We start from the raw sequence: 18,748 nt of genomic DNA on the forward strand, positions 1-18,748 counted from the left end.
AAAATACAGAGGGCCATCCAGGGAGGCACGGCCACCACACCTGAGGACCTGGGTTTGATCCCAGATATCCACAGAAAGGAAGAAGCTGGTCTCTTGTTCTGAGGCTGTCACCAGCCCTTGGTGGGATGCACTCACACACACTCACTCCCCACCACAAAGTAATCTCACACACAAACACTCAAAGGAAAACAACAGAAACGAAACGCACCAGGTTGTGCTCTAAATGTCCTTTTAGGACACTTATGGGATAAAGAGTGGTGGGACCACATCCCCATCAGCCCTCACCTGCCCACCCACCCCACCCCATCCTATATGCTAATGTTCAGGAGTAGTGTGGGCACAGAAAGGAGTCTGGCTATAGCTGAGTGAAAAGGGGGAAGGAGTCCTCAGAAGGATGGCTTGAGGCAAGACACTATCCTCAGGAATGAGCCCACAGCCTCTCCACCCCAGGCCAACCTGACAACAGTCTGGCCTGTTAGCCATACCCTCCCTGCCCTTCAGTTCTCTTGACTGTTGATTGACTATTGGTAAGGAGGACTTAGGACTGAGTAGAGGAAGATCTGCAGGCCCAGAGAGACTTCCCCAACTGTAGCCTACATGTGTTTCCTTCCCACATTCAGCAGTTTTCTTCAACTGCTTATTCTGTCTGTGTGAGTTCCAAATTGAACCCTGTCCGGGACCCCTTGAGTGAGACTCACTGAGGCAGCAATAGATGCAATTGCAAGGGGAACTTAAATCCAACAAGTTAGGGTTGACTCCCTTGGGCGGAGGGTGGGGGGTAGGACCCTGAGCAGACTCTAATGGAGTTATACACCTTTCAAACAATTGGAGCACACTGGTAACTAGGCAGGGAACTTAGGCAGGCTACTAATGGTGGGCACAGCAGCTGGTAGTCAGTCAGTTAAACATTCTGAACAAGAGGGGGTGCAGGGTGGGGGACAGTTGGGGTCAAGTGGAGTTTCATTGTCACTGGGTGGTTGAGATGCACAGGTAGCTTATTTTAACAGTTACTCAGGAAACTAACCACTTATGCAAGGGTGAGGTCTCTGTCCCTGTAGATGTGAGGTGGAACTTTCTCACTGGCCTCAGATTGTCCCCGATTCTGTGGAGATTTCTCTGCTGCTCAACATCTTGAAGCTAAAACTGTGCGATTTTTTGTTTTGGAAATTCCTTGAAAGTTTTTTGATGGTGCACACACAGCACAGGGGCAGCAGGACAGTGGTTTCTCTAGTGAGGGGATGTGACTTCTCCATGCTGATTTAAGTCACCTCCTATGTATCTGGAACCAGGTCAGAAAGAAGGTTTAAAAGAGGGGTAACCTCATCCCCTCCCCTCTATGTTGATCATCAGAACCTCTCGCTAATGTATCTGTTAAGCACCTGCACACCCCAGGGCAAGGCTCACATCAGAGACTGGGTTTGTGTCCACAAGAGAAACCCTGCGTCCCTTGGAGGGGCTCAAACAAAACCACCCACCTCCAGCTTTTGGTCCACCTATTATGTTCTGACAGTAGTGACCACAGAGAGAGTGTCCCTGGCTAGGAGGTGCGACCACACCCTGCTCACCCATCACCCATCAATCCCACCCATCTATACTAACAGGCAAGTGTAGTGTGGGGCATGTAAGTCAGTCTAGTGAGGGGAACTGAGAAATGCCCGATCCCTGCTTAAACTCCAGCACCCCACACGTGTTACAGATGATGATCCTGATTCATTGCAGTTAGTTCTTTGTGCTGGGATCCCAGGCACCTGGGCAGCACAAAGCTTCAGGAGTTCATCTGCTTTGGAAGATTTCCAGGCTACTGGGAGCAGCTCTGGGAGCTTGGTAAATACAGGGGAGAAAGGAGATCACCAGGAGTGAGAGAGGATTAGAAACAGGACCCTAACTTGTGTGCTTATGAGAGGAAGGCAGGAACACAAAGTATAGAAAGTAGAGAGTGGGAGAGTCAGACTAGGAAAGAAACAGAAGTTTTGGGCATGACTCAACCAATGTTCTAACAGTCATTAAGCTCACCTCCACTGTGCCCCTCCACTCTGCTCCACTCCACTCTGCTCCCCTCCATGATGCACTCCTCCACTGTGCATCCCTCTACTCCTCTCTGAGCCACTCTGCCCCCTCCACTCTGCTCCCTCCACTCTGCTCCCCTCCACTATCCACCCCTCCACTATGCACCCCTCTACTCTTCTCTGAGCCACTCTGCCCCCTCCACTCTGCTCCCTCCACTCTGCTCCCCTCAACCCTGTTCCCCTGCACTCTCCTCCCCTCCACTGTGCTCCCAGACACTCTGCTTCCCTCCATCTGTGTCCTATTCTCTCCCCTCCAGTCCTTCTCTTTGCCTCCCTTCTATTTCCTCTTACTTCCAACTACACACACACACACACACACACACACACACACATACACACACACACACACACACACACACACAAACAGGCAAACAGAATTGCCAGCACATTCAGATATTTTAAGAATTTATTCTGTATTTTCAGGACATGGTGCAGAGGAGAAGGACCATGTACTGATAAAAATGAGTGAACCCTAGCCAGGCACCCTGGCACACATGTTTAATCCTGGCACTCAGGATGCACAGGCAGATGCCTGTAAATTTGAGTTCTAGGATAGCCAGGGTGAAAATCCCTGTTTTGAGACCCAGACCCTCATCCCTTAAATGGAAACTTTCCTGCATCTCATTTCCCAGTATATGAAGGCCATCTGATCTACCCATGGCCCATGGAATGACACTGAGGCCCATGATCCCTGGGGATGCTTGCCACACCACTGCTTGATCACCCCTGACAGAGTTTTGCATTCAGCCCAGCAGTCATCTGCACCCTCTGATGGTTTTGTCCAGAGCTGCTGGGGAATCTGTGGGGATCATTTAGTCTCTGTGTTCATCAGGAGGGCTGCTGTGCCCTTGGATTGGATCCTCTTCTGGCAGCCTCAGTGGTTCCAGCTCACGGGATGATCCTGGTTTTCCAATTCTCCCCTGAAAATCAGGAAGAAATTTCAATATTGTAAACCATGAACATTTCCTGTTTCTAACACAGTTATCCTATTAACCTAGGATGTTTTATGGTAATTGAGGGATTTTTCTACAAAGCTGTGAATAGAAAAATAAAGATTAGAGATGGATGGAGGTGTTGCCTGGAGCCATGAGAGAGTGAACAGGCTCACCAGGAAAGCAGGGGGAGGTAACAAAGAGGCTGACAGTGAAACATGTTCAGCCAAGGACAAAGAGTCTAGCCAAACGGAAAGGCAGAAATTGACCTTCAGAAAATCTAACAGGATTGAAGAAATTATTTACTCAGGTCAATGTTAAATGTAGACTGTGCTGGTCAGAATTGATCTCCCACTTGACAGTATCCAGAGTAGCCTAGGGAAGTAGCCTGCGGGCACACCTGGAGGAATTACCAAGAGTGAGTTGCCCAGGCTGGAGAGATGGCTGAGAGCACTGTCTGCTCTTCCAGAGGTCTTGATTTCAATTTCCAGCACCCACCTGGTGACTCACTAGCATCTGTAATGGGATCCTATGCCCTATTTTGGTGTGCAAGAAGACAGTATACTCATATACATAAAATAAATATATGCATATGTGGATTGCTCTCTATATGCTGATGATGTCAGGTAAAACAGAAGGCTAGAGCCTGAGATTGGGCAGTGGAAAAGGAAGGCAGGCTGACAGTTTTAGAGATGGGACAGAGAGACAGAGAAGACACAGGGCTGAGAGAAGATGGGGAAGAAGGATCCACTTGACTTGAAGTAGCCACAGGTGGCTATGAATATTACAGAAGAAGAATAGAATAATATAGCACATTTGCCCCATCCAGGAGTACACCTGGTGTTTATGTCAAGTGAGTTTTGAGTTCTTTGAGTGGGCATTTTGGGGGTTGAATAATTACTGATATAAATCTGACTGATAAATTGGAAGCCTCTAGAGTTTTGAATTTGCTGGGTTTCTGCTGATTCGTGACAGCTACCCACAGTGGGCACATGGCTGGGACCATAAAAGCCATTCAGAGGCAGGCAAATGGGACTGAGAAAAACCATGGTTTGTAGATCTAATGAAGAGGGGGGACTGCACTTTAGCCAGCATTAGTTTGGATTGGTTCTTTTTTTTTTTAATTTTTTTTACCTTAACTTTTTATCGAATTCTTAGTATCTGTGTGACCTGGGACAAGCTACTGAACAAAGTGCCCGCTGCTCATGGGCCTCTAATCCCACAGTGAAGTCCAGGGTCACAGCACCACATCCCTAGTGCCTAGCACACAGAACCATCTGATAACCACTGCCAACCAAATGCCAGCCAGGACATCCTCCAGCTTGGTGGCTGTGAGAACTAAGTGGATAGTTTAAAAACACCTGTAGGACCATGGCATTTACTACTATCTACTCCAGCCTCCCAGGGAAGGACAATACTGCTTCTCAAGGACAGCAAGCTAATGTCTGAGTAAAAGGACCCATTGTGGATGCACCATTAAATTCGACCCAAGCTTAGTGGGGGTCTTGTCTGCCATGCTAGCTCTTGGGAAGCCACAGCAAGAACACCACAAATGCCAGGCCAACAGTTAAGTTGCAGGCCATGCTATAGGATTAGACCTGGTCCCCAAAACAACTGTTACATGTATGTAAATTTTCTAGCTTCAAGTCTTATATTGAATTTTGTTGTAATTCTATACCCATTATCACAAAGAACCACCTCCTGTTCAACTTTCCTCATTCCCAACATTTTTTGGTAGTATGAGCACTAGGAATTAAAGGAGTCCTTCTTTACATGAGGCAGAGCAAACCACGGATCTATATCTGGAAACCCCTTTGACTATTGTGAGATTAAGGTGTCACAAAGTTCCACAAACTGCCCTTGGCATCTTCCACCCTCTGACCTCTGACCCCCAAGTAGCTGAGGTCACAGACTGTGGCACCAGGGTCAGCTTCCTTCCTCAGTTCTACTGACCTTCTATGTTGTGTCATCAGATATAAACTCTGTACCAACTACTCTTCATCTGGAACCCCACTTCAGCCTACTCACACACCTATACTTTTAACACTTGGAAGACTAAGACAGGAGAATCAGAGTTCAATGTCAGCCTGTTCTGTTGACTTTGAGACCGTAACTGAACTACAAGAACCTATTTGGCATTTCTAAAAGTACAATTAAAGAAATGAAACCAAACAGGTGCTTCGACAACCCTCGTGGAAAAGGTACATTATCCTGTCATCCGCTCTGAAACTAAAAATGTCAAGATAGTAAACAAAACCCTGATACTGTGAGATCTTCTGTAGTCTTAGCCTCCTCTTGCGAACTAAAAAGGCTGAACTTCTCTCATGTCCTGTCTGAAACTGCTCAGTAACACAGAGCCGGGAAAGAAGTAAAGACCATAGACTAATCCAGCAATAGCGACTCCAAACTGAAGCAGTCTCTGAATGTCTATGATGATGGTAGATTAGTCACAGTATACCTCGAGACAAATTCGAGGACAGAAGTGAACTGTGGCACTTTTTTATCGATATTTATGACGATTTCTTAGGTGCTTACTCTGGGGAGCTGGGGTCTGGACAGGGAGTGAGAAGCTCCTCTCTGGACAGATAATCCTGGCTGCTGCCAAGACTCCACCCCAGCCTGAGCTCCAAAGCCACCGCGGGCGTCCAGGCGGGTGTGGGGGTGGGGGGAAGATGGGTGTCGGGCCCCACCCAGCCCTGCCAGGCGAGCACGGGGTGGGGGGGGGAGCAATGGGAGCGGGGGGGGGGGAGTCGGGCCCCACCGGGTCGGTCCAGGCGAGCACGCGGTCCTGGGGGGGGGCCCGCAGGGACCGGCCAGGAGAGCGGGGGGGGGGGGGGTGGAGCGGGCCCAGACCGGCCGGTCCAGGCCTGCGCGGGTGGGGTAGCGCGAGGGGAGCATTCCCGCTCAGCCGGGCCAGGCGAGCGCGGGGACTTGAGAGGGGCATCGGGCCCCGCAGTGACCGGCCAGGCGAGCACGTGGGGGCGGGCCCCGCCCAGCCCCGCCAGGAGAGCTCCCGGGCTTGGGGGGCGGGGGCGGGCCCCGCCGGGGAGGCGCAGGCTAGGGAGGGCGGAAGGGGCGCCGGCCCGGCTTGGCCCGGCCAGGCGAGCGCGGGGCAGGGGGTCGGGCACCGCAGGGACCGGCCAGGATAGCCTGGGAGGGGGTCCGGGGGGTGTGGGTGGAGCGGGCCTCGCCCGGCCGGTCCTGGCCAGTCCGGGTTAGGGAGCGCAGGAGAAGCGGGCGCCGCCAGGGGCTGGCCAGGCGAGCGCGGGAGGGGTGGGGGGGCCCGCCCGGCCCGGCCGGCCTGGCAAGCGCCGGTCCGCAGGATGAGTCCGGTTGGGAGCAGGCCTGTAAGGCAGGGCGAGGCCCTCAGCCACCTGAGCTGGTTGGAGACCCCAGCCAGGGGGCTGGGCGGGGGTGGGGGTGCCGGGAGTAGGGGGAGGAGCGTGGCGCAGGTGGAGCATCCCTTTAGAGAGTCTGGCTTGCTGCTACTTCAAGGACCAGAATAAGGTTTGCTTCTGCCTCCGCGACCGCCACCGCGCCCCCGTCCCGTCTCTGCCCCTGCTGCCACTAGGGCAGGCATTGCAACCTGACTGCGCCTTGCTCACTGAGCTGTCCCTTGCTGCTCCTGCAGCCTCTTCCAGAAGGACAACAGTTACAGCCTGACATCGCAAATGCCACCTCGCACCTGTTTGTTAATTATTACATGCAACACGTTCACATGAAATAAATCTTAAATATATATATATATATATATTTGAATATAAAAAGAAGCGGGGCCTCGTCGGCCTCTCTTACCCTTGTAAGGATTCATTTCTAAGACAGCGACAAAATACCTGCGAATTCACCTTGAGGTCAACTTTTCCACCCACCCTAGCCTTCACCACCATTACACACTGTCCTCAGCACGCCCCTCTCTTTTTCCTTTTCTCCCTTAGATGCGGAAGACAAGGTAAGAGGGCTACATACCCAGCGCAGCCAAAGACCTGCAGCTCCCAACACTCCTGTGCCAACCACAATGGCTGCAGTCTCCCAAAGCCTCGGACTGGAAGAGGACCAAAGAATTCTCAGCCTGAAGGGAGAAATATCCTAAGGGCAGAAAGAAAAATCAAGAGTTAGGAAAGCATCCCTTGCTTCACAGAGAAGGAAGTTATTAAAGCCAAGGCAGAGTACAGGGAAGGAAGGAAGGAGCAGGCGTCTGCTTTACCAGAGGGACAGTGGAGGCCACCATGATCACTCAATATCATATCCATTGCATAGACCTCCCCACAAGGACTTTCATAGGGCACTTTGCAATTGAAATCTGAAGAGTTAAAATAGACATGAGGTATGAGGGACCCTTCATGATTGGCCTCAGAGGACCACCCACGTTACTATGGGTGTCCATGGTGTCTTCTGTATAGGAAGTGAGGGTCCTGCAAGGAGCCTCAGGTCTCCAGGACAAGAAAAGGCAAGGGTATGAGAGCTGAGACCTGCAATGAAGGGTGATTGCAGAAAAGAAATGCTGACCTCCACTAGGAAACATTCACTTGAGAACTTAGCTGCGTGGGACTTTGATCTGTCTCCTCGCCAAACTCTCTTGTCGTGGCTTTCCCACCTGATATAGACCCCAGGTCTGCTTACCATGAAGAAAAGGCTCTGCTCCCTGGTGAAAACTAGATCTTCCAACCTGCTCTAGAACAGCTCTTGAAAACGGGTTCCGTCCACGACCGTCGCTGTTCTGTGCTTCTCTGCGTGGCGCCTGAGTTAAGTAGCCTCAAGGCCTGGTGGCAGTTTGTCCCGCCCACTTCAGCCTCACAGAGCCGCTTGGGGATTCCCCTTTGGAGTGCGCTCCATGCACTTCCTGCCAGTCGGTTGCCAGAGCCAAGGGTGAGATTCCTTTGTGAAGCTATGGTAGTGTAACCGGAAAAGGGTGAGAAATCCTCCATTCACTCCTGCTAACTCACAAGTCTTCTTCCACACATGAAAAATTATTTCCTGGAACCATCACTAACAGCTTCATCAACTGTTACCATTTAAATACAACTTTGATTTTTTTTTTGCTTAGGAAATATAATTTATTGTACAGTATTTACATTTATTGTATATAACAAGCATAACAACCTTTACAACCTCTTTTCTTCGAGGTTTTACTGTAGCACTTATAACACACCCCGGGGCAGCAAAAAATTCTGTACAGCACACACCCAACAGCCGGTTTTGTGATCTCTGCAGGGCGAGGGAGAAAGCTGAAAACAGATCAGAACAGTGTGGGAGGAAGTCCACGGCCAAGGAGCAGCCACCAAGAACTGGGGATCTTCCATGTCAAAGCAGAGGCGGTGGGGCTACTTGGTTTGGTTATCTGAAGCCATTCATTAAGGTACTCCACAAGGCTGACTGCATCTGGGATATTGTCCCCTTCTGAAACAAATTTCAGCAGAACTGCCATTTGGATTTCTTTACAATAGCTTTCCTCATAGAGTGTTTTTGTGATTCCACCTCCGGGAATGCGAATGCAGAACTCAGAATCACTCATCTCGGGGATGCACCGACTCTCTTCCATTTCTAGCCAGTTTAGGCTCTTTATTTTATTTGGAACACTCTTTTGCAAACACGGTGTAAGAGGAGTCCGGAAGGGAGTACGGCGGAGTTGTACATCGGTATGGTGATATGAATGGCTGCTGGAGATGATCCTGGCACAGCCACTAGTTCTCGCCCAGGCCAAGAGTTTTTCACTGAATGACTTGGATTTATATTTAATGAAGATGGACCTGAGCTGAAGCACCACGAGCTTCGTTGACAGTAAGGGATACACTTCAGTATCTATACTGAGTTTTCTTCTTCAGTTGCATAGGGATTGTTCCCAACCATTGGCACCAGGCAGTCAGTATAGAAATACCCAATCTTAGACATGTTCAGTGTAGAAATAATCAGATCTGTTGCAAGCTGGCCAACATTTCCAACGGATACTGCTGGCATCAGGAGTGTAAAGTTCGTTTGGTCGGGGACAGACTCCTCGAAGGGAATGAACATGACTGCAGTGGGCATAAGAGAAGCTGGAGCACTGTCCCGGACAGCTCGGATACCTTCTTGGGATAGAAGGCGGAAGTCCACAACTTTGATATTCTTAAAGAACAGGAAACTGGGGTATATTTTTAAGTGTAAATTTATTTCTAGCCAAGAGTTTTAAATAAATCTTTTTGTTAATTTATTTATTTAATGTCTATGAGTACACTGTCGATGTCTTCAGACACACCAGAGGAGGGCATCAAGGGCATCGGATCTCATTACAGATGGTTGTGAGCCACCTGTGGTTGCTGGGATTTAAACTCAGGACCTATGGAAGAGCAGTCAGTGCTCTTAACCACTGAGCCATCTCTCCAGCCTTAGCCAGAGTTTTAATATTTTGATTTTCTTCTCTACTAGAGCCTGGCCAGCTGTCCTTCTGTAAAGTCCTCCTGGTCGGCTTTCTTAAAGCCCTGTACACATTTGCAAGTACATTGTGCACAGATTTCTTTTGTCAGGCTATAACAACAGACTGCAAGTTCCTTGTTTGTAATGTAAATGATTGAACACATTTTGTTAATATGTTTTTATTCCTGTGTTTTGCTATTAAAATTTTTATGATGTTTCCAAGTAAAAATTCCAAGTTTCTGCTTTGAAGAATTTAGGTAACTAAATTACCCAAAGCTGATCTCTTAGCTGAGGAGGTATTCGGGTTTTGACACTGAGCTGTGCCAGGTGAACATCAGAAAGGAAATGGTGAAATCACTACACCGCTTGTATTGGTTTCGGGGTTACGTTTGGGGTCCTTTGGTCTTATTTTAGTTTTCTTTTTTCAAATTTAAAAGCCTCAAATGTACTGTAAGCGTCACATCCTTGTACAACTGGATTGCCTTGGTTAACAGTTTGTGTGCTGTTGCCTGGATGTGGCATGGCGGTTGGTAATGGAATAAAGGAAGCATGGATAAGAAAAGAGAAAGAAGGGGTTGGGGATTTAGCTCAGTGGTAGAGCGCTTGCCTAAGAAGCGCAAGGCCCTGGGTTCGGTGCCCAGCTCCAAAAAAAAAAAAAGAAAGAAAGAAAGAAAGAAAGAAAGAAAGAAAGAAAGAGAAAAAAAAGAAAAAAGAAAGAAAGGAAGAAAAAAGAAAGAAAGAAGGGGAGGAAGAAAAAGAGAGGAAGTAAAAAGAAAGGAAGGGAGGGGCTGGAGAGATGGCTCAGCGGTTAAGAGCACCCGACTGCTCTTCCAGAGGTCATGAGTTCAATTCCCAGCAACCACATGGTGGCTCACAACCATCTGTAAAGAGATCTGATGCCCCCTTCTGGTGTATCTGGAGACAGCTACTGTGTACTTATATATAATAAATAAAATAAATCTTAAAAAAAAAAGAAAGGAAGGGAGGAAGGAAGGAAGGAAGGAAGGAGGGAAGAAGGAAGAAAACAGATCCCAGGATCCTGAGAGCTTCTCTGGGAACTTGGTAAATACCTGGGAGAAAGGGAATCACCTGGAGAGAGAGAACTGAGGAAATCAGGATGCTAACTTGTGTCCCTTTGAGAGGAAGGCAGGAGGTCAAAAGATAGAAAGTAGAGAGTGGGAGGGTCAGACTAGGACAGGAACCAAAGGTATGGAGATGACTCACCCACTCTCCTACAGGTCACTCTGCTCCCCTCCACTCTGCTCCCCTCCACTCTGCTCCCCTCCACTCTGCTCCCCTCCACTCTCCTTCACTCTTCTCTTCCCCACTCTGCTCCCCTCCACTCTACTGCCCTCCACTCTGCCCCCTCTACTCTCCAACCCTCCACTCTGTTCCTAGCCACTCTGCTTCCCTCCTCTCTGTGTCCTACTCTCTGACCTCCAGTCTTTCTCTTCGTGTCCCTTCTATTTCTTCTTATTGTCCAACTACTCCCCTCCCACAGACAAACAGAACTGCCAGCACATTCAGACATCTTAAGAATTTATTCGGTATTCAGGACAAGGAGTAGAGGACAATGACCATGTCTATAATAAAAATGAGGGTTCCCTAGCAAGGCATCTTGGCACACACACATTTAATACTGGCACTCAGGATGCACAGGCAGGTGCCTCTGAATTTGAAGCCAACCTGATCCACACAGGGCATCCAGGAGAGCCAGGGAGAAAAACCCTGTTTTGAGAAACACTGCACCCTCACTCCTCAAAAGGAAACTTTCCTGCATCTGATTTCCCAGTATATGAAGGCCATGTGATCTACCCATAGCCCATGGACTGACACTGAGGCCCATGATCCCTGAGGATGCTTGTCCCACCACTGCTTGGTCGCCCCTGACAGAGTTTTGCATTCAGCCCAGCAGTCATCTGCAGCCTCTGATGGTTTTGTCCACAGCTGCTGGGGAACCTGTGGGGATCATTTAGTCTCTGTGTTCATCAGCAGGGCTGCTGTGCCCTTGGATTGGATCCTCTTCTTGCAGCCTCAGTAGTTCCAGCTCACGGGATGATCCTGGTTTCCAATTCTTCCCTGAAAATCAGGTAGAAATTTCAATATTGTAAACCATGAACATTTCCTGCAGAAGGACAGTATAAGATAGAATGATTTGCCCCATCCACAAGTGCAGCTTGTGCTTATATCAAGTGAGTTTTCAGTCCTTTGGGTGGACATTTTGGGGGTTGAGTAATTATTGACATAAATCTGACTGGTAAATTGGAAGCCTCTAGAGTTTTGAAATTGCTGGGTTTCTGCTGACTGGTGACAGCTACCCACATGGGGCACAAGGGTGGGAACATAAAAGCCATTCAGAGGCAGACAAATGGAACTATAAAAAAAAACACATGGTTTACAGATCCAATGAGGAGGGGAGACTGCATACTGGAGTGGAGCCAGCATTAGTTTGCAGTGTGCTTTTAAAATTTTTACCTTAATTTTTCATTGGATACTTTATGTACTTACATTTCAAATGTTAATCCATTTTCCACCCCAATCATTCCCCTCCCTCTCCTCCTGCATCTATGAAGGTGCTCCAACTCCCACCCACCCACTCCCACATCAACACCCTGGAATTTTTCTTCACTGGAACAAGGACTTCTCCTCCTAATGATGACAGGCAGTGCCATCCTTTGCTACATAGGAGTCTTGGACCATTGTACCCTCTATGTGTGCTTTTGCATTGGTGGTTTAGTCCCTGGGAGCTCTGGTGGGGGTGGGGTCTGTTTGGTTGATGTTGTTCTTCCTATGGGATTGCAAAAACCTTCAACTCCTTTGATCCTTTCTCTGACTCCTCCATTGGCTTCACCCTGCTCAGTACAATGGTTAGCTTCAGGCATCCTCCTCTGTGTCAGTAAGGCTCTGGCAAAGCCTCTCAGGAGACATGCACTTCAGGCTCCTGTCAGCAAGCACTTTTTGGCATCAGCAATAGTGACTGGGTTTGGTGTCTGCATATGGGATGGATCCCCAGGGCTGCAGACTCTGGGTGACCTTCCTTCAATCCCTGCTCCACTCTTTGTCCCTATATTTCCTTCCATTAGTATTTTGTTCTCCCTTCTAAGCAGCACTGAAGCATCCACATTTCAGTCTTCCTTCTTCTTAGATGACCTTAATTTTTAATCCAATTCTTAGTATCTGTGTGACCTGGGACAAGCTACTGAACAAAGTGCCCGCTGCTCCTGGGCCTCTTCATCCCCCAGTGAACTACAGGGTCACAGCACCACATCCCTAGTGCCTAGCACACAGGAGCCTCCGATAACCACTGCCAACCAAATGCCATCAAGGACATCCTCCAGCTTGGTGGCTATGAGAACTAAGTGAATAGTTTAAAACCACCTGTAGGACCATGGCATTTACTACTATCTACTCCAGCCTCCCAGGGAAGGACAATATTGCTTCTCCAGCAGAACCTGCTAATTTCAGAAAAAAGGGGTCCTCTGAGAATATAGAGAATTAGATGTGGCCCCCCTAACCACCATATATATATATATATATATACATATATATGTGTGTGTGTGTGTGTGTGTTTGTAAATTCTCTAGCTTCAAGTCTTACATTGAATTTCATTATAATTCTATACCCATTATCACAAAGAGCCACCTCCTGTTTAACTTTCCTTATTCCCAACATTTTTTGGTAATAGGAGCACTGGGAATTAAAGGAGTACATCTTTATTTGAGGCAGTGCTCTACCACTGAGCTTTATCTGGAAACCCCTTTGACTATTGTGAGATTAAGGTGTCACAAAGTTCCACAAACTGCCCTTGCCATCTTCCATCCTCTGACCTCTGACCCCCAAGTAGCTGAGGTCACAAACCTGTGGCACCAGGCTTAGCTTCCTTCCTCAGTTCTACTGACCTTCTATGCTTGTATCATTAGATATAAAGTCTGTACCAACTACTCTTCTTCTCGAACCACACTTCAGCCTACTTACACACTATACTGTAACACTTGGAAGACTAAGACAGGAGCATCAGAGTTCAAAGCCAGCCTGTTCTGAAGAGTTTGGGACCAAACCTCAACTACAAAAGCCTCTCTGGAATTTGTAAAAGTACAATTAATCATATGAAACCGAAGAATTACTTTGGCAACCCCCATAGAAAAGGTACATTAACTGTTCGTTCCTGTCATCCGATCTGAAACTAAAAATGTCAGGATCAGAAAACAAAACTCTGGTAACGTGAGTTCTTCTGTAGTCTTAGTCTCCTCTTGCGAACTAACAAGGCAGAACTTCCCTCATGTCCTGTCCGAAAGTGCTCAGTAACACAGAGCTGGGAAAGAAGTAAAGACCATAGACAAATCCAGCAATAGCGACTCCTGAAACCTGAAGCACTCGCTGAACGCCTATGGTGATGCTACATTAGTCACTTTATTCTCCCTGACAAATCCAAGGACAGAAGTAAACTGTGGCCTGGAATGCTGGGGATTGGACACTGATAGCGGGCAGAGGCGGGAGCTAGGACGCGCCTCCCTCCACAGTCAGCTTGTCCGCACGACTCCACCCTAGCCTGAACTCTGATCGCAGGCACCACATCCGGTCCCCGTTTCCCGCGCGGACTGCTGCGCGGGCCAGACCGCGGCCAGGAACCGGGCTTGGCGGGACTGGGCTCAGCGAAGGCCGAGCGGCATCGGGTCGCAAGTGGCACCTCCTGTCCAAGTGTCTGGCTTGCTGCTTCTCTGGCTACCAGAGTCAGGCTCGCTTCTGCTACCAGTGACTGCCACTGTGTCCTCGACCGGTCGCTGCCCCTTTCACCACTGTGCGGTCCGTTCTGCCGCTACAGCCGCTTCCAGAGGGACAAAAGTTACAGACTGGCAGATAGCACAAGCTGCCACGTGCCTGGTTGGTAATTATTATGTGCAACGCGTTCACATAAAATAAATCTTAAAAACAAAAGTATATATTTGAAAATAACAAGAAGGGGGCCTGGGCGACCTCCTCTCTTACTCTCATAAGGACGCATTTCTAACACAGTGACAAAATGCCTGAGAATTCAACTTGCAGTCAACTTTTCCACCCCACATACCCTTCACCACCATTGCACACTGTCCTCAGCACGCCCCTGTTCCTTTCCTTTCTCTCCCTTAGATGTGGAAGAAAATATAAGAGGGTTACCTACCCAGTACAGCCAGAGGGCTGCAGCTCCCAAGACTCCTGTGCCAGCCATAATGGCTGCAGTCTCCCAAAGCCTAGGACTGGAAAAGGACCAAAGAATTCTCAGCCTGAAGGGAGAAATGTCCTAAGGGCAGAAAGAAAAATCAAGTTAGGAAAGCATCCATTAATCACGGAGAAGGAAGTTCTTAAAGCCAAGGCAGAGTACTGGGAAAGAAGGAGCAGGTGTCTGCTCTACCACAGGGGACATTGGAGAGCACCATGATCACTCAGTATCCTATCTATTGCATAGACCTCACCACAAAGTCTTTCATACAGCAGTTTGCAATTGAAAACTAAACAGATGGCTTTTAAGATAGACGAGAAGGTACGTGGTACCCTGAAAGATTGACCTTAAAGGATCACCCATCTTACTAAGAGTGCCCAAGGTATAGGAAGGGAGGGTCCTGCAATGCGGTTCAGATCTCCAGGACAAGAAAAGGCAAGGGTATGAGAGCTGAGCCCTGCTACTAAGGGTGATTGCAGAAAAGAAATGCTGGTCTCCACTAGGAAAATTTCACTTGAGAACTTGGCTGGATGGGACTTTGACCTGTCTCCTCCCCAAACTGTCCTTTCCTGGCTTTCCCACCAATATAGCCCCCAGGTCTGCTTACCAAGAAGAAGATGCTCTGCTCCATGGAGAACACTAGATCTTCTAACGTGCCCTAGACCAGCTCTTGAAAACAGGTTCTGTCCAAGACAGTCGCTCCCGCGTGCTTCTCTGTGGTGAGCCCGCGAGTTCTGTAGCCTCAGGTCGCTGGGAAGGCGGGGCGGAGTTTGACTCACCCCTCAAGCCGCAGAGGCAGGATCCTGGGACTCCTGGGCGGGCCTCCGGTTCTCCGCCCTCTCCCTCTGCGATCCCTGCACTTCCCTCCCGCCCGTGGCTGCCCGGTCGCCCAAGCCGGGCCCCAGGTGGACGGCTTCTTCCTGAGCGAGCTGTGCTGGCTCATCTGCTGCCTTCTTCGTCCCAGCCGCACCGCCGCCAAGCTGGCCTTCTTGCTCAGTAACACAGAGCAGGGAAAGAAGTAAAGACCATAGACAAATCCAGCAATAGCGACTCCAAACTGAAGCAGTCTCTGAATGTCTATGAGGATGGTAGATTGGTCACAGTATGCTTCGAGACAAATTCGAGGACAGAAGTGAACTGTGGCACTTTTTTATCGATATTTATGATGATTTCTTGGGTGCTTTCTCTGGGGAGCTGGGGTCTGGGCAATGACAGCAGGCAGCACCGTGAGCGAGAAGCGCCCCTCTGCACACACAGTCCAGGCTGCTGCCAGAACTCCACGCCAGCTTGAGCTCAGAGCCCTCCGTCCACGGGCCACGGCCAGCCGAGCAAGGGGGTCGCAAGCGCGCGGGGCCGGCCCCGCACCCGCACCCGCCAAGGACCGCGGGCGCGTGGAGCGAGCCCGGTCCCCGCCAGGCGAGCGCGGCCGGGCCCCGCCCCGGCCAGGCCAGCACAGGGGGCGCACGGCACTCCCGGCGGGCCCCGACCGGGCCAGCGGAGCGCTGAAAGCGCGGGCACTCGGGGCCGGCCCCACCGGGGTCAGGCGAGCGCGGGGAGCTCGGCGCTCGCGGAATCGGGCCCCTCCCCGTCCGGGCAAGCGCGGGATCGTTCCCGGCCCGGCGGAGCGAGCGCGGGATCAGGCCCCGCCCCGGCGGGTCGAGCGGGGACCGGGCCCCGCCCCAGCCGGGAACCGCGGGTTTTCCCGGCACACCGGGCGGACCCCACCCCTGCCAGGCGAGCGCGGGGGGCGCGAGGCTCCCAGGGCGGAAGGTCCAGACAAGTCGCGAGCAGGGCTGAAAGGCCTGGCGAGACCGGCAGCGGTGTGAGCTGGGCCCAGACCCTGGCCAAGGGGCTGACCGGGGGTGGGGCCCCCCGAGGTAGGTGGAGGATCGTGGCTCCGGCGGAGCGTTGCGTTCTCAGGCTTGCTGCTACTGCGGGGACCAGAATTAAGGTTTGCTTGCGACTCCGCGACTGCCACCGCGTCCCCCTCCCATCGCTGCCCCTGCCGCCACTAGGGCAGGCATTGCAACCTGACTGGGCCTTGCTCGGTGTGCTCTCCCTTACTGCTCCTACAGCCTCTTCCAGAAGGACAACAGTTACAGCCTGACATCGCAAATGCCGCCTCGCACCTGTTTGTTAATTATCACATGCAACACGTTCACATGAAATAAATCTTAAAAAACAAAACTATATATTGGAATATAACAAGAAGCAGGGCCTCAGCGATATCCCTTACTCTTGTAAGGACTCATTTCTAAGACAGTGACAAAACGCCTGAGAATTCATCTTGAGGACAACTTTTCCACCCCACCTAGCCTTCACCACCATTACACACTGTGCTCTGCACGCCCCTGTCCCTTTCCTTGTCTCCCTTAGATGTGGAAGACAAACTAAGAGGGCTACCTATCCAGCACAGCCAAAGGCCTGCAGCTCCCAACACTCCTGTGCCAACCACACTGACTGCAGTCTCCCAAAGCCTAGGACTGGAAGAGGACCAAAGAATTCTCAGCCTGAAGGGAGAAATATCCTAAGGGCAGAAAGAAATATCAAGAGTTAGGAAAGCATCCCTTGCTTTGCAGAGAAGTTCTTAAAGCCAAGGCAGAGTACAGGGAAGGAAGGAGCAGGTGTCTGCCTTACCAGAGGGACAGTGGAGGTCACCGTGATCACTCAGTATCATATCCATTCATAGACCTCCCCACAAGGACTTTCACACAGCACTTTGCAATTGAAAATTGAACACCGGTTTTTAAAATAGACAGGAGGTATGTGGTACCCTGCATGATTGCCCTTAGAGGACCACCCACGTTGTTATGGGTGTCCATGGAGTCTACTGTATAGGAAGTGAGGGTCCTGCAAGGAAATTCAGATCTCCAGGAAAAGAAAAGGCAAGGGTATGAGAGCTGAGCCCTGCAATGAAGGGTGATTGCAGAAAAGAAATGCTGACCTCCACTAGGAAACATTCTTTTGAGAACTTGGCTGGATGGGATTTTGAGCTGTCTCCTCCCCAAACTGTCTCCTCCTGGCTTTCTCACGAATATAGACCCCAGGTCTGCTTACCAAGAAGAAGATGCTCTGCTCCATGGTGAACTCTAGATCTTCTAAGGTGCTCTAGACCATCTCTTGAAAACAGGTTCCGTCGGCCACCTTCGCTGCCACATGCTTCTCTGTGAGGCACCCGAGTTAAATACCTCACCTAGCCGCGAATGAGGGGCAGCAGTTTGACTCACCCCTCTGGGCCAGTGGAGGATGTCGGACTCCTTGGCCGGCCTTTGGTTCACCGAGCTCTCCCTCTGGGCTCCCTGCACTTCCCTCCCGCCCACGGACGTCCCTTTCCCTGAGCAGGGCCCCAGAATAAATGGCTTCTTCCTGGGCAAGCTGTGCTGGCTCTTCTGCTGCCCTTCTAGTCCGAGCCCGCACTACCTCACTGCCGCCAATGTGACCTTGTCGCCGAACCCACCTACACAGTTCTGGCTCCGGAGGAGCGCTCGCCCGCGCCCGCTGCGGCCCCCGCGTCCGCCCAGGCGGCGCACCACGCTCTGGCCGACGAAGGTGCGGGCCCCGGTGTGTGCAGCCTGCACATCAAGGATCGCGCCAACTGGCAGTACTCGCAGCGCGAACTGGACGCAGTAGAGGTCTTCTTCTCGCGCATGGTCCCTGACAGCCGGCTGGGCTGAATATTTCTGCGCTGGGCGCCCTCCCGCCCTACACGCTGCTCTTCTCACTCCGCTACGCCTTGGACTTGGGCCAGATGTGTAGCTTCTACATCCGCATGGGCTCGCGCATCAACTGCAACATCTTCTCTTATGACTATTTGGACTATGGTATGAACTCCAGGCAGGCGCTGTTCACTCGGTATGGCCTGAGTCCTGAGAACATTATCCTCTATGGACAGAGCATTGGCACCCCCATTAGAATATGTGACTTGGTGTGGGACAATCACAGTGACTGCTGAAAAATGAGCATAGAAGTATTCAAGAGCTCATTGGTTGGTCACCAGATTTCCCACAAAGCTCTTTAATCTCTTCTGCTTCTACCTTTAACTTTGTGGTTTGTGATTCTAAGATAGAAAGTGGTCGAGGCTCAGGAGCTACTGCAAACTTTCCCTTACTCACTGAGTTGTGTGTGCTAGGCATAGATTTCCTGGTGCTGAGTTGGGCAGGCAT

The 18,748-nt window shown here is 50.4% G+C and overlaps 2 pseudogenes; one reads left to right on the top strand and one right to left on the bottom strand.

Annotated features, from left to right (window-relative positions):
• Positions 1-8,234: 8,234 nt before the first annotated feature.
• LOC147998441 (proteasome assembly chaperone 2 pseudogene) lies at positions 8,235-9,007 on the bottom strand (annotated as a pseudogene).
• An 8,824-nt stretch (positions 9,008-17,831) lies between these two features.
• Positions 17,832-18,537, top strand: LOC147998442 (alpha/beta hydrolase domain-containing protein 17C pseudogene; annotated as a pseudogene).
• The last annotated feature ends 211 nt before the right edge of the window (positions 18,538-18,748 follow it).

Source organism: Rattus norvegicus, chromosome 20 (assembly GCF_021556685.1).
Source record: "Rattus norvegicus strain SHRSP/BbbUtx chromosome 20, alternate assembly SHRSP_T2T, whole genome shotgun sequence".
Taxonomy (NCBI): Eukaryota; Metazoa; Chordata; class Mammalia; order Rodentia; family Muridae; genus Rattus; species Rattus norvegicus.